Here is a 20,672-nt window from a genome sequence, read left to right on the forward strand (position 1 = left end):
CGCAAACAAACGAAACCTGATGGGAAGAAATAAAGATTTACTCCATTTTCAGTTCTCACTGTTTGCTCTCGCATCGTCAATAAGGCTATAGAGATGTGCAGATGGTTGTTTTTCCTGCATTAGTCACCATCTCCTGTATAACACTCACAGGCTGGTAGCGTTTGCCTGACTGTGGGTTGGCCTGTGTTTATAGATGCTATATAATGCTTTCTTAAGTAATGGTATCAATAGAAAAATGTTGCCAACCTCTCCACCTTGCTCAAATGCCACTCAACACCCACCAGTCGTTTTATTCCAGCAATGATGCAACTAACTACCACTCAAACAAAAGTGTTATGAAGAGGATTAATATGATCCACTGGTCCCACCTCTTCATTTAACTTTCAGCTCGCTGTATGAACTCGCCCGGTTGTTTCACATAAACCCTGTGAGAACATTAGGTTTTGGTTGCCTGGATGCTGCCACGTGCATCTCTTTATAACCGTTTGCTTAGTAATGATGCCAACTATCTTGAAATGTGTAATTCGTGCAGCTGGATGAGGTTTAATTGTGCAGATACTCTCTTTTGATGAGCCAGTGTGAGCTTCATTCCAAAATCTATGTTTAATCCAAGCAAAGCAGTTGATATAACCCCAACATTAACCCATTCATTAGGAGTTGGATGTGAGTCATTTTTCTTCACTGCCAAAATGATGGAGGTTTTTCCCTGGGGACTAAAACAACCTGTAAACTAACAATGGGATAGTACACACTGCTTAGGATACTGGATACTGTAGGATATCAAACCTGGTCAGGGAGAAGATTTACTAGCTACAGACATTTAAACTCAAAAGTTGTTATTTCACTTCCATTGAGTCGTGGGAATCGCAGGAGACATTAAAAATCAAAGTAAAAATTAAGAATTAAAGGTTAAAATACCCTGACTTTTAGTCAGTGGCATAGGAATAAAATTGCAGTATCCTACATTTCCCATAATGCAACCAATTGAATCTTTTCATTGCAGTCTGTCTGGTAAAGGAAAGCACCTTTCAAACTACACACCTTCACATGTTCACTCTCCAAACTCAAGCTGACTTTACCCTGATGACATCATCAGGGGTTATGTTCTGAAAGTTAACAAAAAGACACCAAAAACTATTTCCACAAGTTCCACAAATATCAAACTGCTGTCTTTTTCAAATCTTAAATCTTGCTGAAACCAACTGGAAATATTTTCTGGTTCAGGTAATAATCAAATTCATGATACATTCCCCCGTCAACATTAGCACAACTAGACTCATGAATCATGAGCTTCAAAATACCCCGCATGCCTAATGACTGATTGAGGAGGATTCATTCAGGCGAAACAGTTGCTCTTAATGAACAAAAATTCAGCAGTGTCCTTGTAGACATCAGCTGAGGCGTCATTTTTTTTCACCAATGCACTCAACAAAACAATGCTGCTGAGTGCTGGAGTGGGACTTCACAGTGCAGTGTATTTATGCAGCTTTAACAAAGCCAACAAAATCCACATACAAAATAGAGCGGCCGTTATTTCTGAAGGGGAAAGGCTTTGTGGCAGCTATAGGCCTATCTGCTGGTGTAACCCTGTTGACTGGAGCCACATCTGCATGCATTACATTCTGCTGTTCAGGATCAATAGTGGAGAGGCTTCAAAGTGGACGGCAATGTGCCAGAGGGCTCTGTAGAGAAGACGTGCTCAGCTAAAAACCATCAGGGTGCGTGGCTGCCGACTTCTATTGTGCTGTGTGTTTTACATTTGCCCCCTCGCAGGGAGCAAGCAAACACTTTTATCAACACCTCAGCTTTGGACATAAATAGAAAAGAGAGAGAAGAGCAAAGGCACGGAGCAAGACATGGTGCTTGAGTACAGAACAAAAGAGTGTCACTAAAATTAGAAGAATTATGTATGAAGCAGTGCATTATAAAGCTCTGCTCAGTTACACTATATGGACATGCATGTAGGCACTCAACCACTGCACCTATATGCAATCATTAAACATCTTATTGTAAAGCCATGGGCATTAATCTGCTCTATCAGCCTTACGCCTCCGGTTTCAGGCTTTTCCACAAGACTTTGCTGCAGGGATTTTCTTCCATTCAGCCGCAAGAGCATTAGTGAAGTCCAACAGTGATGTTGGGTGATAAGGTCTGGCTCGCAGTTGCCGTTCCAGTTCCTCCCAAAGGCATTGAACATAGTTGAGGTCAGGGCCCCGTGCAGGCCTGGGCAAACCACTTCTTTTTATAGAACTAGTTTCGTCCACTGGGGCATTGTTAGGTTGAAACAGAGACAAACACAAACTTGCCAACAAGTTGGACGCAAGAGAACAAAAGTATACAAAATAATGTGGACAAAAGTGTCCGCAAACCTTTGTCCTTATAGCGTACATAAAAGATTATATTGACAACAAGGGGACTGATGTTTATTGATTGTTACTTTATGACAACACGTCTACCGGCTGCAATAACAGCATCAGTACAACTTAAGGTGGACAGGTACACTCGTTACACAACAGATTGGTCCTTATTATCACAAATTGCCATCATTTGGTGCTAAATATGAGGCATCTGGCCTCTTTATTAGCTACAGCGCTAACAATTCCAGTAAAACAGCAAAGAAAAAAGGCCTTATTTCAGGAAAGCTTGTGCTCTGAATATGGAAATATCTCTGATTAAGAGTATGACAAGGATAACTGTAAAAAAAAAAAAAAGAGAGAGAGAGAGAGAGAGAGAGGAATATCTATTGGAGCGTGTCTGTCTCCCGCAGAGATATAATTAAATGTGCTGGCTCTTGTTTCAAATTAGACGATATGAGTACAGTAATAGTCATAAATGGGAGAGAATAGAGATGATGGTGGTGAAAGATGGGAAAGAAAATGGGAAGAGGAAACATGAGAGTGCAGGCAAATTAGTTTCTCACCTATGTTGGGCTGCAGATCTGAAAGGGCTAAAAAAAAAAGCGTGTGCATACTTCAGAATTAATTGCAGTGCCAGCTGCCAAATGTGGACATATTTGCTTTGTAGAATGTGAAGCGAAAAGACTCCATGATTACAATGCAGTCACACACTGATTGGAAATCCTCAATGGCACGACAAACCAGGCAGTCATTTTGGCTTAGCTTTGGCCTGTTTGCGACTACAGAAGAGAATTTAAAAAAAAATATTGCCACATTTGGCACAAATCATGCAGCTCTCCTTTGTTGAGTACTTTTTATTAACTGATATTTTGCAGTCTACACCTGAGAGATTAAACAGAAGTGAGGGGAGGATACACGCCACACAATTATAAATTAGTCCCTAAAGTGATCTATGCTCTGATGACTTGCGAGTGGTTCATGCGTATTAGTTACATGAGGATCAGATTGTTGGTTGAAAACCCATTAATATGCCCCATGTGTATGAGGTATAAATGGTCATTAGTAACTTTTCATATTAGAACATAACACCCTTAAGAAAATAACAAATAATATATCTCGATGACCAGAGAAAATGCTGGAACTGAGCTATGAGGTGATTTTGGTGTCTACAGTGCTTAGGCTGGAGGCGTTTTTTCTAGTTATGCAGTAATGAGGCTGGTGTTAGATTGACCTTGGTTAAATGGCACTGCTAATAATGCTGCGAGGACCACAATCAGGGCTATTTGATCACTGGGTTTATTGCTCTGAATATCCCAGATTGTGAAGCTTGCCCTGTTAGCTGCTTTTGTACCTTAAAACAAAGACCTGAACAGGTTAAATTGACTTCAGCAGCTTTCAAACCTTTGCTTGTCATTTTTTTTAGTATCAAATTTACTTTTTGCACTTTGTTAGACACTCTGCTGAAAGCTAAGCTCTGCAAAAGCTTAATCAGTAATGCATAATGCTCCTAATCCTACTGAAATCCTTGACAAGTCAGACTGCCAAACAACATGATTTGCGACAGATTTTTGCCATATCACACTACTTACATGACCTAGCACCACCCGCCAGGCCCCAGGCGAAAGGTTACATCCAGTACACTGTCACCTCCTCAGCTCCTGCAAACTTACATTCACACTGTGCCTCACTGTCCCAATTTCTGTCTGGCGTGTGACTATAACTAATGACCACACTTCCCAGGGTTCCATTGCATTACTTGGGTTCTTTGTGATCACAAGCGAATACGTTTTGTCATTTGTACTCCAAGAGTCTGCAAAATAGTCCTAATTCTTGCTATTATCAGGCAGGAATTACATTCTGAAAAGCCTTATTTCCCTGAGACAATGCAGGCAAGTGTGGAGAGAACTGAGGAGTCGGTGGTGGGTGATGGAGGCTGTAATTGGTGCTATGCCTCACTAACCACATAGCAAAGGTGTAACGATGGGTGATGGAGTGACATATGGTGGCGGTGAGCAGTAGGGGCCAACCTTTAACACGTGTGAAGCTCTGAGAACACCATGACAAAAGTTGAATCCTGTCTATGGACTAATAAGACGCTCAAGATGTTCTTCATTTTATTTTGTGTACATCTTACATTAATGTTTTTTTTGGATGACAATCTGAAATATCTCAACTATTTTATGGATTGTCATTTAGTGACTGTAAATTGATCACAAGCCTGTTCATCAAGTCTCACAATCAGGTGGTTTATAACCAAATATCTTCAAAACTAATATAACCCCATAAACTTCAACTGTACTTTTTGTTTAGTGCTAATTAACATGCTGAATTAAGATGGTGAAACATGGGAGACATTATTATATATTGACAACATCAACATGCTAGCATTCTCATTGGGTGAATCCAATTTGTTTATTTTGAGCCTCCTTGTCTCCGGCTTGAGCCCCAGAAGCCAATCTCAGCACCCAATCATACAGGATTTCCCAATTCGACAATCAAGTAGCAAGGAGGCTTGCCAGAGGAGCTATAAGCAACAATACACAAATGTATGCTTTAATGAAGTATTTTTGGTAACTTAGATGCATAAAAAAATGTTTTAAACTGAATATACAAAACCACAAACTACCTATCTATCGATCAATCAATACATTGATGGACTAAGGACTAATATCCTAACACTTGGTTTTAAAATGCATCTTGGGTGGTCGGATCACAAGTGGACGGAGAAGACACATCCCCGTTTACACCTGTGTTGTGATGTATTTGCAAGGGTGTCCAGCTGACCACTTGTGTTCAGATTATGTTAATACCCGTCACGCACGCTAGAAGGTGAAATTGCCCTGTGCACATTTATTACGTCAGATTACAACAACAAATCCAGTTGCTAGTTGCAATCTGGTTAACAATACCTTTATTAAACGGCCCGATAACAATATGAATCGTCAAGTTTTCTTTAGACTGAATCTTCTGCTCAAAACTTGATTAGACATCTCATTTCACTTGCACCCCAACCATATACATCAGTGCTCCTATCCATTTTTTTTTCTCAAAACGACCACCACACGGCCTGCTTTGATGACACATTTTAAAACAAATTGTAAATGAGGTCTAAGATGAGAGGAGAGGAGGCCAGGAAAGGAATCAGGGATGTAAAAAAAGGCCTATTGTAGGCCTGTTATCAGCCATATGTAAGAATTGAACTCAAACCATTGTTGTGTCTTAGTGCAGCCTCTGGGAGCAGAATGGCTGTAGACTTGTTCCCTCTACAGTGATGTAACATATTCTTTATATTACTATCACCAAGTATGTTTAACCGTGTCATCTGACTGCTCTTTTTTCGCAGTTGCTGTGTTCTTAGGTCCCAGAAAACCCTACCCAAAACCCAAGTAGTAATATACTTGAATTATCATCCAAGTATGCTCTGTTCATGCCAATCTCACATCTGCAGCTGTATAAAACCTCACTAAAACTGCATGCAGCTGACCAGTGAACAGCATGACAGCGGTCAGAGTCAAAATCTTTTTGACATAAAATGGAACATTAAATCTGTCTCTGTCTCATACATACACACACTAGCCAGAGTATGAGATTGCTCCTGACAGCCAGTCATGTTCACTGTTCCACCTGGCCTTTGTCAAAGGTGAGCGCACTACATCTGATGTGTAAAGGCACGTTACATCAACAAAGTCTAAAATGCACATGAAAAGCAACTATCCAGGAAGGTACCCGTAAGCCGAAGCAAGAGACTGAAGTTACATCAGAAAAACACAACTTTAGTAAATACCATCTGTCAATCAGTCTTCAAACTGGAGGAATCCTGACACATTTTCAGCTCCGATTAAAGCCTTGTCAAACATGTTCAGCAGTTACGCCATTGTGCCGGGAGACTTTCCAAATAAGATTTACATTTTTTTCCTCATCATTTAATCAACCTGAAAACTGGGGTTGTGCTTTCAATTTGTCACATTCTGACTAAATTAACACCCTGTACCGCCTGCATGATACCTCCAGATTACACTGAGAAATTACAGCCTGCCTCCTGATGGAAAGGACACACATTTAACTTCACTGCAGAGAAATTCAGTTTCAATGCTGTATTGATCATCTTCTTGATTTTTTTTGTCCTCAGGCCTATATATATATATATATATATAAAACTCACAATAAAGCAAAGTGTAGCCTCAGATTTAATTGCTACACTTCAACTTTATAAATAACAGTCATTATCTAACAGGTATTTGAGTCAGAAAACACAAAGAGAAAGCTGTTCTGTGAAGAGTACAGAAGTAGCAATACCTTTTACTATGCTATTTTATGGTGCTCCCTATAGGATATACAGTAGTAAAGAGAAGCAAGCTAAGATCACTTTTGCTCACTCAGACATAAAGGCCTTCAGGCAAGCTTCCTGATGAAGGATGAAATGAATCATAGAGCAACAGGGCATGCATAAGCTAAAAAGCTATATGCATAGCTGTTGGACCATGGTGCTGCGTGGGCCTCCGTGGTGGAATCATCTTCTCATATAGCTGTGTCCAGGCCAAAGGAGTCAGTATTTGGGATCAATCTAGACTAAGCCTTTTCTCATCCTTTCCTCACCCTTGGCACAACAAGGCGCCTCATACACCTGATCACAGGGGCTTTGGTAGGCTCAAGGCTTTTTCACGGTTTTTGAGAGCCTAAGATTTTTGTGCTCTAACACAAACCTCGGCCCTGTAACCTTCTGCACAATGTTGGCCATTTTGTATTCATGAAAAGCTGCAGGAGGAGATGGAAAATTTGCTGTAAATGGGCTTGATTAATCTGGCAGTGAAGTCACGCCGGGGCGACAACTTTAAGATGCAAACTCCTCTTTCATCAGCTTGTAGTCATTATCACAATTATCTATTTTCGGCAGCCCGATCTTTGCTTTAATCTGCCAGGATGGTGCAGCTATTGCTAAAGTAAGCACACATCTCAAATGAGATCCAAACTCTGACCTTGATAAGTGCATAAAACTGCCAAAGGCCGGTTCTACTCAGAGCAGTAAATATATGGCACTGGGAACACAACAGCTACAAGCTACTCTCTCTCACAGGTACTCAAATGTTTGGCAGAGAGCCACTTTGGACAGAACAAATCATAGCAGCAGCTGCACTTATCTATGGATATTTTTTCCGTCCTCTCACAAAATGAGGTGAATAAAAAGCCAACTGTGTCCTGCACTGTTCTTCATTTTATCCATCTTAATCATGCAGCAGTCAAACAACACAAACACAGTAGCCTTCTGTTGTTGACAAGTATTACATTTCCAGCCAATGGCGTTAGGCTAGCAGGCTGGAATCATAATTAGAGGGTTAATGTTTTTAATCCCTGGAACAACACATGTCTTCATCTCTGCCCAAGTGACACACTTGTATGGTAACTCAATACAATCACTGTGTATCTCAAGTGTTGCATTGATGCAGCTGGTCAAATCACTGTTTTTTCTTCACTTTTGGATGGCACGGTTGATCTTATCATATAATGTCAAGGGATTTATTTATTCAGGTGTCCTATGAAATGTCAGTGCAACAACGAAAACTCCACTCTGAAGAAGTGGCTGCAAAGTAAGATTTCAGAGCCTTAGGCTACAGCCACGTGTGCACAGGGAGGAGCATGACCTTCACCTGCTGAGGCGATACGACACCCTTGGAAATGAGGTGTGTCTACTGAAGAGCACAGAAGATTCTGGCGTTGTTGTTGGTGAGAAGACGAGCAAGTAAGACACAGCAACAATCAATGTCCCCTTTTTCTTGACTCACTAATAAAGCACAGCCCATAACAGCCAAGTGGAATCAACCACACACCCTTCTTTGTTGTTGTGACATCGCAGGTCAAAGTTAACCAAAGTTGAACTCAATGAAAATTTACTTTACCTAAGAGCTAAGGTTGTATCAGGCGGCAACCTCCAGGTCTGAGCAGGAAGGCAAACCAGGAAGTGCCTTAAGTTGCATTCTGCCGAAAATTCCAAAAGGGGGCGCTGACTAAGGTTGCAGAAGCATTTACGTCCATCCATTTCAATACAAAATGAGAAAACTTCTCAGTTGATTTATTGCCTCAGATTTTTCTTTTTTTTACTATCGTCTCAATCGCTAGCAAAAGATCTTCTTCAAGACAATTTGATGTTAATAGTTCAAATAATGGCAGCATTTAGAAGAATATAGAAGATAAAGAATCATATGCCTTGGGGCGTGGCACAGCCCAGCCCATGACTCATGAAAAAAAATGCCTCAAACGGACAGTCCACAAACCAATGGGTGACGTCACTATGGCCATTATTTATACAGTCTATGGATTATATTTGCCTCTCGATGGCAAAGAATGGAAGGGAACAGGATTTGCCAACGTTAATTTTCTGCGTGTGTGACCGTGCACAGAGTATTTAAAGAGTTACTGTTTTATAACACCTTGAGCCAATTAGTGCTATTCTTATAGCCATGAAACAGTTACTGCTGCTGAACTGAAAGCCAAATTTGTACCTACAAAAAAAAGTCTAATTGTATCCAGTGAGGTGAAGTAACTAACCTTGATTACAATGGAGCTTTTTGTTGCCATCAGAAAAAAGTCAAAACATAGCAGATTGCCACACAGCTTCTAGAAAACAACTCTTTACATTTATTACACAGGAGTCAAGGGTGCAGTCCACTGTGAGAATTAATCAAGAAGCTAAATTCAGATGTTAAAAGAACAATAAACTCAACCAGGAATAGGCGGTGTATGTTGGATGTTGTACTGCTTGACTTTTGACTGGTGATGTCAACATGGTTAATATGTCTTCCAGCAGTGTTATGCAAGCATCGTAGGATGTGTGAGACCTATGTGTTAATGAGATTACTTCCTCAGTGTGTGCCGTTCAGAAACATGATTCTGGTCAGCTCTTTGTCCAGTTTTAACAACAAAAACAATAATGTATTTTAATTCAAGTTGACGTTTGGCCAGCTGACCTCACAGTCTGCCTGCACTCCAATACATTTTGCATTTCTGTGGCCCCAGTAGACCCCCTTGCTCCAGTTAACTTCATGTGAGAGATCACTGCTTGAGAAATTTGAACTTCGGTGCCCAGAAATTACGTAATTTCTCATCAGTAAACCGCTCACAGCATGCGGCTGTTTACCAGCCTAGCTGGACTGAGATTTTTTCTTTCTTTTTTTCATTTTTTACATCAACTGAAGAGACAAGAGTGGCAAAAGATCTTATGCTGGTGAGTCACAGTGTCATTGGACAGAACACTGCTGTCCAACAGAGGACTGCTCTGGATGTTTTTCTGTAATTTCACTTCATCACTTTCTGTGAGTAGAATTTAGATTTAGGGCTGATTAGACAAGTGTGATTTTTATATGAAAACATTGTATTGTTCCACTTGGTATCACTCCCTATTATCTCCGGACAAGTAAATCAAATCCTTTTAAGCCACTATATGAACAATAAGTGTCAATTTAAAATGGTTAATCTCTAACATCCAGAGCTCTATTTGAATTGTCAGGCTTTACACAGAGTCATTTTTCCTTTCATCATCAATTGAGCTTCTGCAGGATTTCCAACTCAGACATGTGAGCCCACCAGAGGCCCAAAATGATACCGCATTCGTTTGTAGATAAATTTATGATGTCTCATAAATTTCAATTGGAATATGTACCCGTGAAAATTTGTTTGTGTTGCTGTGAGCTATGAACCCTCATGCTCCCGTCTCTGCTCTGGCATTTTTCTGATACTTGCACATCCTGCTGATATTGCTTTGCTGCTTTGTAGTTACCCTCACACACAAATTTGCATGAAATTTCAGCTATCTTCAATGTTTGGGATCATTTGCATGATGTTGTTTGCTATCTGACAGGGTGTGCACTTGACTGTGTCGGAACTTGAAAGGGCTGGTACATGGAATCGGGGATGGGGATCACTGCGACGGATAATTCTGGATGGCGGATGCCAGAACGATCGGTTCATTCTCCAAATCTGTCCATTCTGCTAATGACACAATAAAGCCTAATATATCTATTAAAGGGGCAAAAAGTAATATTTCTTCCCCATTGCACAAAATGACCATATCATTGGAGAGCTGTTAGGTAGTGCACCGGGGATTTGTGTGGAGTTAAAATATGTTCAATGTCGTAATTTCTACTAGTTGCCAAACGAGGTTGATAAAAGACAACTGCCTCAACAGCCCTGTACACAATACATGTGTATGTCTACATTACATGCAATATAAACTGCATGAACTTTACACTAGTATTCATCACCACTGGAAAGTACTGTGACAGGCTGCAGCTGTAAGTTCCAATCAAACAGTTTTGGAGCCTGCAACGTACCTCCATCCAGAACAATCTGCTCTCACAGATGGTAGACAAGGCTGTAGAAGAGGCATCAATACATGTGATCAAGTGTCGGTGTCCCATTGTAATGCACTTGGCAAATGATTTACCCCCAGCTGCTCCGCACGGCATCATAAACCTGAAAACAACAACTGGAAAAACAGCACGGGATCTCATTCATTTCCCCGCTGAAATGACACCAGACTAAAGAGAGGTCGGCTTCCATCTGCAGAGATAAAGGTGGCTGTCATTAATCTCCACATACCTTTCATCCCCATGTCTAATTGGTTACTGCTAATTTGATGTAGAGAAAAAAAAGGAAGTGTTCTGCTAAGGTTGGATTTTACAGATGTCAGTATGATGATTCATAGTGATATTTGCAAACACGAGTGGTGGAGCAGTGGAGTCATCAAGAGTAGAGTGGAACAAATTAGAGCCAAGAACTATCAAGGTGATGCGTATGATAGGTGACTTGCCTTATACTGCCACGTTTAAAGACACATGATTCAATGAAACAGACCAAAATAGTCTGAAGTTACTAGTAGCATATTTCCTTAAACGAGAGTAAATTGCATGTTATGGATTAAGATGGACATAATTTTTACAGGCCGGTGCCTTAATGAGCCATAAGGAACTACAGGCATCATTCACTGACTTGTCTTTTTGTTTTTGTCCACTGTGTACCAAGAAGAGGAAAGAAAGTGTAGAAGATTTTTCTTCTGCAGTCCACATTTTCCCTCTGCAATGTAGAGCTTGTAATATCATACAAGTAATATCATATGCAGTTATTTCTGAAGTTAGGACAAAATGTCCTGTGTCAGGTCGGAATGTTTTCTGCTTATCCGCATGGAGGAAATTACAATACAACAAAAACATTTCGAAATTTAACAACGGCTTACAGTATTTTGCCATTTTGTTGGTTAATGGGCCTACACTCAAGGACTTCTTTGTTGTGAAAATACCTCCTCTTAAAGTGCATGTCTGGACTCTAACCTGTCAAGCCTTGAAAAACATTCTGTCATTTATCTAGGAAGGCACGATGCACTTCAGGAGTTGGATTTAGTTAACAAGGTGCCTCTAGTACCTCTCAATGGAAAAAAAACACTTCAAGATTATGACACAAATTGTAATGGATACAGATAAATGTGAACAGCTAAAAAGAAGCATTGGATTATATAATGCAATGTAAATAAAATAATCAATAAAATGCCCGTCCATCTGAGGTTAGCCAGAACAAAACCGATAAGTTAAATGCGCGCATGAGCCTGTTTTCCCCTGAAACAGATTTATTGGTTTAAGCTTAAGTAAGCCTAATATCCATCTCATTGCATGATCTGTGCCCAACTGCAGCCGACATTTGCCAGATTGCATTCATGGACTGATATCTATACTGGCTTCCCTGAATGATTGCCATGAGGCACTGCTGCACTCACGCTTCATCTAAGAAATCCCCAGTGAACACTCCGTCATTCTTCAGCGTTTCCTGAGCTGGATGCAGCGTCTCGCCGTCTCCATCAGAGCCCACTCGCTGTATGATTTCCCGTTTGCTTTCCGTTTCAGCTGTACAACATCCTGATCTTACTATTCAAGTTTCAATATTCCATTAAAGATTACATCCTATCGTAAAATGACATGTTTTGTAAAGAATTCAGCATTTAAATACAGACAGAGTCAGGTGCAATAAACTTTGACAGCCTAATGCTTTGCAAGGTTGCTGTTGGATTATGTCACTTTCAGCCCATTTAGATTAAATGAATGAATGCCTATTCTGTACAACTGAAACCAGGAGTGAAGGTGAAAGACCCTTGTAAAATATAAATGACGCCTACAGCTGAGAGGTCGTCCTTGGCAAGACGGTTGCAGTTTGCAGGGCCACGCTGAGAATAAATGATTCTAATGCCTTCTTTCTTGGCGTGGAAACCTTCCTGCACACACACAGTCTAACTAAAAAATCTCTGATAGCCATGTCTTACCAGTCCATGTAATTAATGGGGTATAAATTCAATGACATCCTCTAAACCAGCGTTCTCACAACAACATGGTGCAGTGGCTCTAAAAGTCTTGTTAAATACCACTTAGCCACAGAAACCACACTGCACCACTTGTCAGTACATCTGAGTAACTCATGTCCGAAATCAAGTGAGATGCAATTAACAAATCTCTATCTATAATACAGGAGACAGGCTGTTTAAAGTGCATCAAAGGCAAATTCAACCTATTATGAGTCACTCGCAGCCCTCTGATATCAGTGCCTCAGCTCCTTTTGAAGCTTTTAGTTTTAAAAGAGGAAAAATTCAGACTTGGCTCTTAAATTCTGGAAGCATATTCGATGGTGTGGATGAATTTAAGATTGTGCTGATCAAACTAAGGCAATAAAAATTAAAAGCAGAGCATGAATAAAGCAAGCCAAGGAAAAGAAATCAATCTGTGCATAGGCAGTATGATGAACTGGTCCACAGTCCAGACTAAGGGGGGACAACACACAGCGGTCTGGTCTGATTTACAGTTATGAGAATGGGGTGCGTTTCTTCAAAAGTTGATTCTGTTTCAACTTTTCGCCGCAGGGTCGCTGCATTTTTCCCCCCTAGAATGCAGTCCCCACCATCACATCCAGAGTCCCCTGAAGTAAAAAGGACTACCTAGGTTTAAAACAAGGACGGTTAAGAAAAGGATGTTATGGAAATGTTACGATTTGAGGGTTACAGCAGACGGCGCTAGAAATAAAGGGAGGGTTTCCAGTGCTCATCAGGTGAGCTAGATCTGATGGAACCATGGTTTTGGTCATGTGTTGTACCCCAAAGATATGACACCATTTGCCCCCGTTACATCAGCTCTTTTTACCCTCCCTGTGTTCAAATTAGTGGGAGAACTTTCCATCGCAGCTCCTGATTTGTCATTAATGTAGGGCTGGGTGATATATATATATATATATATATATATTTATCATATTTAGTTATTTTGAAATGTTTGTTATTTTCTCATATTTATTTCAGAAAAACATTGGTCCATTTTATTTCATAGACTATTTTTATTTAAGATTTTTCTTTTATTTAAATGTGCACTTTATGGAGCTTTGATTTTTTTAAAAAGGCACTCCTGTTATACAGTATTTATGTTCACTTAAATAAACGGTTTCAATAAAACTACTTGTGACATGTCATATTTGGCTTTGACTTTGACTGAACATTTGCTCTCACGTTGCAAAAAAAATACTGGGATATATATCATATATCGATATTCAGCCTAAATATATCGGGATATGACATTTGGTCCATATCGCCCAGCCCTATGTGAATGCTGCCTAAAGACTGGCACTGCTAGCCCCACTACCTGCAAGGCGAGGTGAAAACACAAGCAGGTCAAACAGAGCAGAGACAATATGCCAGAAAAATAATTACTATGCCCCAGTAGATAGTGTGTCGAATAGAGTATGCCAAAATTACCAGCATGTCCTACATCTGGTCGCATTTTGCAGTATGTAAACCAGCTTTTCTGACCGACAATGCTCTGAGATTTCAGTATACAAACCAATGACAGCTTGTTGGCACAACAGATATATGAGCAACAGCATGTACTGAAAGTATAAGAAAAAAGTATGGAGAAGTGTGAAGAAATGGAGAAGAGAATCTCTGGTCTGTTTTTCTCCATATATTGGTAAAAAAAAAAAAAAAAAAAAAAGTTAACATAACCTCTCTGCCCTGTATGTGGAAGACTTGGCTGAAAACTGAAACAAAAGGTTCATTTTAATTTCATAAGCAGCTGTGATAACTAAATTGAAAAGATTGAACTGTTTTTTTTTGTTGCTGTTTTTTTTGTTTTTTTTTAAATATTATTTTTTTGGCATTTTTGCTTTTTTTATTGAAAGTGATAGATAGAAAGGGGGAGACAGAGGGGAGGACATGCGGCAAAGGGACCTCAGGCCGGATTCGAACCCGGGTCCGTCGCAGGAAGGACTCAGCCTTAATGGTACACCCTCTACCAGTGTGAGCCACCAGGACGCCCAGATTGAACTGTTTGTAATAGTATCAGTGCTTCCTTTTCCCCATTTTCTATCTTGCCAAGTTATCAGATATCATTTAAATTTGTTGTGTTTGATTTTTTTTAAAGTTTCCTTTACAACATAATGCATCTAAAGAGGAAATAGTCTCTTCTTCCCCCTGCCTTCCAGCCACTGTGTCTCTGCTAAATGCATAAGGGATGAGTCACAACAGTAATCACAATCTGAAAGACTGTTGGATCCATTCATAACATTAAGAAGTCAAACGGTGACAACATCAACTGCACGACAGCGGGTGCAGTACCTTCAGCCAAATTCTATGAGTCCGTTAAAGTAAGCTGACAGCTCAGGAGTCCCGAACAGCCAGATAAATAGATAAAAGCTCCTAGCGACAGGGAGCCTGAGAGCTGTATGACATTTGTCTGGGATTTGTCTTGTGTGAGCAAAATAAAGCGACTACAATGAAGAAGAAGAGGAGGAGGAGGAGGAGGTTGAAGCACTGCCATTATTTTGTCCACAGAAGAAAAGCAGGAGTGTTTTTCCAGATGCCTGAAAGATGGAGAAAAGACACTTAATACAAATTAATCCTCTCGAGGACAACTTTGAGACACAACTGCCAAAGACGAAATTAATGTTTGCGGATAATTGGCAACCTGCGTCTTTCATGCTAATGAAGATTAATGTTGACATAAACAAGGGAAGATCAAAGATGCCTGTCACTCCTGAATGTAATGGAGAAAACATCCGGGAACAAGGCAGGATCCATCACAACCTTCAGGCATCACTTCCTGGGGTTTTGGCAGCTGAATAAAACTCATTTTGGCCATAACATGGAGCCCATAAATATCAAAAAACTGCAGCAATACAAAAAAGCATCCATTATTTTTACATCTGGAACTAAACTGGAATGTTGGTACCTAAATTGTTTTGCAGTGTAGAACCATAACTGTGTCCACGCTTGGAAGCAGTCGATTTCATTTATACTGCAGGATGAAGAGAACTGCAGTCCACTGGGCTGGGAGTGTTTTATATACCATATAGAGCTGAAATCCATTCATGTCCCAAACAATGTGTTGAAGTGCAGCCCTCTGGTGACACCAGCACAGATGTTTAATCACATCCACAGCAGGGAGGCACCTGATTGGAACTCAGTGGGTGGCTTCAAACAAATGCAGGATAATGAGAGCTCCAATGGCGCAAATATGTTTATGTACACATGATCCTCTATTATCATTTCTTATAACATGTGTGCCATCTAAATCTTTTAAATCTTTTCTTATTTGCTCAACATTGAGGCAGCTCACAGCGAAGATATTTCACATTAAAAGTCTATAATAAAGAAATGTTTCAGCATGAAAAGGCTGAAGATGTGAAACATCTGTGCAGGAAATAATTCATAGTAATTTAACAAAGTTGTCATTATGGCATGACTATATGACTGACTATATGATGGAATTAGTGCTGTGGAAATGTACATTATCTTGAATCCATCAAGGCAACAGGCAAACATGTTGAGTATTGAATGTAAACAGGACTTTTTGACTCATAATAATAAAAATAATAATACATTTTATTTATAGAGTGCTTTACAAGGTACTCAAAGATGCTTTACAGTTAAAACACAGTGAAAATGCAATTACAAATAAAAACAAACAATTAAAATCAACAACATTGGTCATACATTAAAAGCAGTTTTGAACAGGTGGGTTTTGACAAGTTTTTTGAAGGTGAGTGCATGTGAGCAGTCTTGTGTTTTTTGGGAGAGAGTTCCAGAGGGAGGGGGCGGCTACTGAGAAGGCTCTGTCAGCCCAGGTTCGGTGCTTAGTCCTGATGGGAGGTGCAAGGAGATTTGCTTCGGAGGAATGGAGGCTGTGGGAAGGGGTGTGGTGATGGAGGAGGGGGGCTGATGATGGAGCGCTTTGTGGCTGAGGAGCAGGATTTTGAAGTGAATGCGTTGTTGGATTGGTAACCAGTGGAGGATCTGGAGCACAGGGGTGATCACGGGAGGGGGTGCGGGTGAGTAGGCGAGGAGCAGAGTTCTGGATGAACTGGAGTTTGTTGGGTAGTTTGGTGGGTATGCCATGCAGGATGCTATTACAGTAATCTAGTCTGGAGGTTTCAGCGGCAGGGAAGGAGAGTGATGGACTGAGATGGGCAATGTTTTTCAGGCGAAAAAAGGCAGTTGGGGTGATATGGGATATGTGGTGCTCAAAAGAAAGGTTGCTGTCAAAAATTACTCCAAGGTTGCGGATGTGGGGGGACAGGGACCGAGTGGAGTTGTCGATGGTGATGCTGAAGTTGTCAGTGGTTTTGGTGCGGGATTTTGGGCCAATGAGTATTATCTACTGGGATCTTAACAGCAGCTTGTGTTTCTGCCTGCTTTTGAATGGTGTTTGGGAGTAGGGTTGTTTGGTTGGTTGGTGGTGAATTTTCTACCCATCTCATCGTGTTGCTTCTGATACAGCACCTCCAAGTGCAGGGACAAGACCTCTGCCTGGTCCTGTTTGGCCTGCTGGCTCCATCTCCTTGCCCCGGGCAAATTCTCCCCACACGAAATACTACAACTATTTCTGCTCCTGCCCCAATTTCATCATTTTGCTCCTCCAAACTGAAACAAGTGTTCTTGAACAGACACTGACATTGACATCAACCATATTTAAGCTGTCATACATGACGTCATTTCTGTTTATTAGGGCTTTGCATAATTCATTCTCTTAAATTTGACAGATATTTTTTTATTTCAAAAATTAAATGTAATAGATTGTAGTGTGTGAAGCTCAAACCTGACAAATGGAGACTAACAGGGAAGTTGTCAGAGCAAGAGTTAGGCCTGTTCACACTATCAGTATTTTATGAAACAGCTTTGTGAACAGAGCTGGCAGGCACAACATTTTTATAGACAAACAAGAGTGCAATCGCTCACAGAAGACAAATTTACTGAATAACACAAGGATGAATAGGAGCGGGGTGGGCAGACAGGTAACATGAACAGATTTGATTAAGAAGAGTGGCAGCATTTACCAAAATTAGATTTGATAGAGCAGAAAGAGTGAGAGCTCAATGCACAGGTAAGTGTTCCCAAAATTAGATAAGAGAGAAGAGTAAGAGCAGGATGTGCAGGTGAGCATTTCATATATTTGATAAGACATGTGAGAATAGATCGGGCTGGTAGTGACTTTGAACAGGTTTCTGATGATATCTGCCTGATGCCATGATGATATCATGAAACAGACTAGTGTGGTTAAATTACATTTTAGTACACAGTGAACTGCTGATAGACGGAAATGCTTGAACTGATAAAGCAAGTCAACAGCGAGGCTTTTTATTAAATACAGCAGGTATCAGCCAGACAGGTTGTCAAGCTTCAAGATTACAGCCAGCCTGATGACACTTATTCTTACAATAATAAATAAAAAAAACAATCGGCAGATTCTTTTTTTCATACACAAACATTAAGCTGTCTCTGTCCAATTGTTGCTCCTGGCTTTACAAGCCTACAATGGCATACAAACCAGCACAAATAGTGGTCTTGATTTTTATGGATGGCCATTACGTTCTTATTAACACTAATCGTACGATGTGAATGTTAGCCTTGGTCAAACTAGCTACCTAGCACAGATTACCTGGTAAACAACCTTGGTGATGTTCTGGAACCAGTTTTCCTTGCAGAGAACCATTTTTTTGGCTGTCAAAATTTGAAGAACTGGTTTGAGATCCAGCACTGCCTCCGAACTGGCTGCCTTGGTCAAAGAAGTAAGTACATCTTAAAATTCACCATAGCAGTGGTTTTCTGGCAAAAGTAAACTGTCAAAGCAAATAATGTTTCTAAAACCTGAATAGTATCAGAAAACCCCACATGTAAAGGGATAAATGTTACAGTTAGAATGAGGCCTAATTCAGAATATCAAAATCGAATATGCTGTTTACTGTACAGTGTTTTGGTTCTATGGCACCACAACTTTACTGTTCTATTTTACTCTTAGCGCTCCCAATTTTCAGCAGATCTGACTGTGCAGGGAGAAACATTATCTACTATTCTTGAGGTGAAAAAAACAAGTTCAAATAAATGATAAAGTTGGTCCTTATCTGTTAGATGTACAAAACTGTAGTTACTCCTAGATAAACAAGAAGTAATTTTTAATTTTGTGGTCTGTTTAGTTTGTTTCTCTTCTGGCTGACACACCAATACCAGTTCATCCGTGATAACTTTATATCATGCAGTAATATCAACATACTAAAGTATTAATCAGGCTCTGTTCAAGTGATCACTTACATTATTAACCCTAACCCTTTCAAAATAAGCTTTATAAATATATCTAACATATTTCCCTATTACAGAACAGTTTGTTGAAGTTGCTCTGCCCTTTGAACTGCTGATTGCCCCAGGATAATCAGACTCTCATGCTAATTATGTAGCTCTGGAGTCAGACAATATAATAGTCTCAATTTCTCAAGAGATAAAAGCATTTTCTGAGGCTTTTACATGCCAAACACAATATAATTCTGGCAATTTATAGTCTATATAAATACAAAACGATGCCCGTCAGCTACTTCCATACAAAAAGCAAAACATGGCGATGCTAAAGTTTGAATTTCTCCTCTGTTTTGACAATATTCCAGCTCTTATTGTCCAACAAATACTGTAATGTCATACTTGTCTTATTTGTCTGCCAGCACACATAAAGGTGGTTGTTTGCTAGCAGCAGGAGCTTCACTCTCACAGCTCACTCATAAATAAGGACACTGTTGTATGGTTTGATGATTGGAAACACATGCAATTTAGTTTTTTTATGATATTTTCAGTTTCGGTCTCAATGACTAAAACCACAGTCTGGATTTGGAGATAATTAGCTGTTTGTGGGTTGTGTTTCTGTGCAGATGGAAACAGAAAGTTTGGGCCAACTCACATCAAACAGCTACCAATCGAATTACATTTTTCGCAATGGAAACAGGTTGACGGGCAAATGAGAACAGCGCATGTCTTCAGGAACTGAGTGTGAAAGATTGTCTGTGAATAAATTCTAGCCTGTCTGCTTAATTTGCTTGCTGAGAATAATTGACCACTTAAGCGGTTAATAGCATCCCTCCTGAATGACATGTTGAAAAATGAAAAAGAAACCTCAAAGCAAAAACTTTTGTGTATATCTCAGCATTAAAATGCCAAGGTCTGAGACTGAGACAGGATTAAGCTAAATTAAAGTGGGATTACAAGCAAGTAGGTACAGATTTTATTGCGATTGCACAATATCAATGAGCAGCTACGGTGCAACACAATCACTCTTAATCACTTACTGATGCTGCATTTAAATTCAGTCATTATAATTTTGACTTGAGCAGAAAACAACCCGTACAAAAGGATAATACAGTGTATGTATTGGATACGGTAGGCTGAGACTGTGCTGTGACTTTAAAGACGTGACAAAGAGGAAGAGAACCTGAACACATTTAATAAACCAATGGAAAAACTATCAACAAGTCCTCCAAATTAAACTCATAAGCATTTTCTGAACTAATGCCCCTGTCAGCAAGACTACATGACGGTGTCAAATTTTGTCATATTGTTCACCCATCCATCAGCCAAGCCTGGCAGCCACACACCAGTGTGTGTGATTGCTTTTGCTTCTGCTAGTTTATAAGTGAAATGAGCCAACTGCGAACACAAACCATTTGTTAGACTGTTGGGTAATCAGCCAAAGTAATGAAAAGGTACTGAGCTTCTGTGGCTTTGCAAATTTGAGAAACCAAATCACAGCGGTGTGCAAGGTACACTTTGCTTTTATAAACAGCGTGCACACCCAACAGATAGAAGAGAGGAAATTAGATTTCACACAGAGAAAAAATTATAGGAAAAAGTTGGATTCTTAAGAATTAACAGCCCAATTATTCCATTATTTTTGAGAAATGGGATTAAATTATCCATTCTGGAAATGTAATGTGTATTAGTCACCAGTTAGAAGCAGAGTCTGTATCAGTGTGTTAATTAAACATGGT

General features: G+C 40.0%; 1 protein-coding gene across 2 annotated transcripts in view; it reads right to left on the reverse strand.

Annotated features, from left to right (window-relative positions):
- Positions 1-20,672, reverse strand: part of tmem132e (transmembrane protein 132E) — a 358,154-nt gene that overhangs the window by 219,959 nt on the left and 117,523 nt on the right. Inside the window, exon 1 of one of the 2 annotated variants that reach the window (XM_059351345.1) lies at positions 14,986-15,093. The exons of the other annotated variant lie outside the window; for it this stretch is intronic. The gene's annotated coding sequence lies outside the window, so the exon portion shown is untranslated. Of the gene's footprint in view, positions 1-14,985; positions 15,094-20,672 lie in introns of those variants that run through there. 2 annotated transcript variants of the gene reach the window in all.

The sequence above is a fragment of the Centropristis striata genome, chromosome 15, assembly GCF_030273125.1.
Source record: "Centropristis striata isolate RG_2023a ecotype Rhode Island chromosome 15, C.striata_1.0, whole genome shotgun sequence".
In the NCBI taxonomy this organism is placed as follows: domain Eukaryota; kingdom Metazoa; phylum Chordata; class Actinopteri; order Perciformes; family Serranidae; genus Centropristis; species Centropristis striata.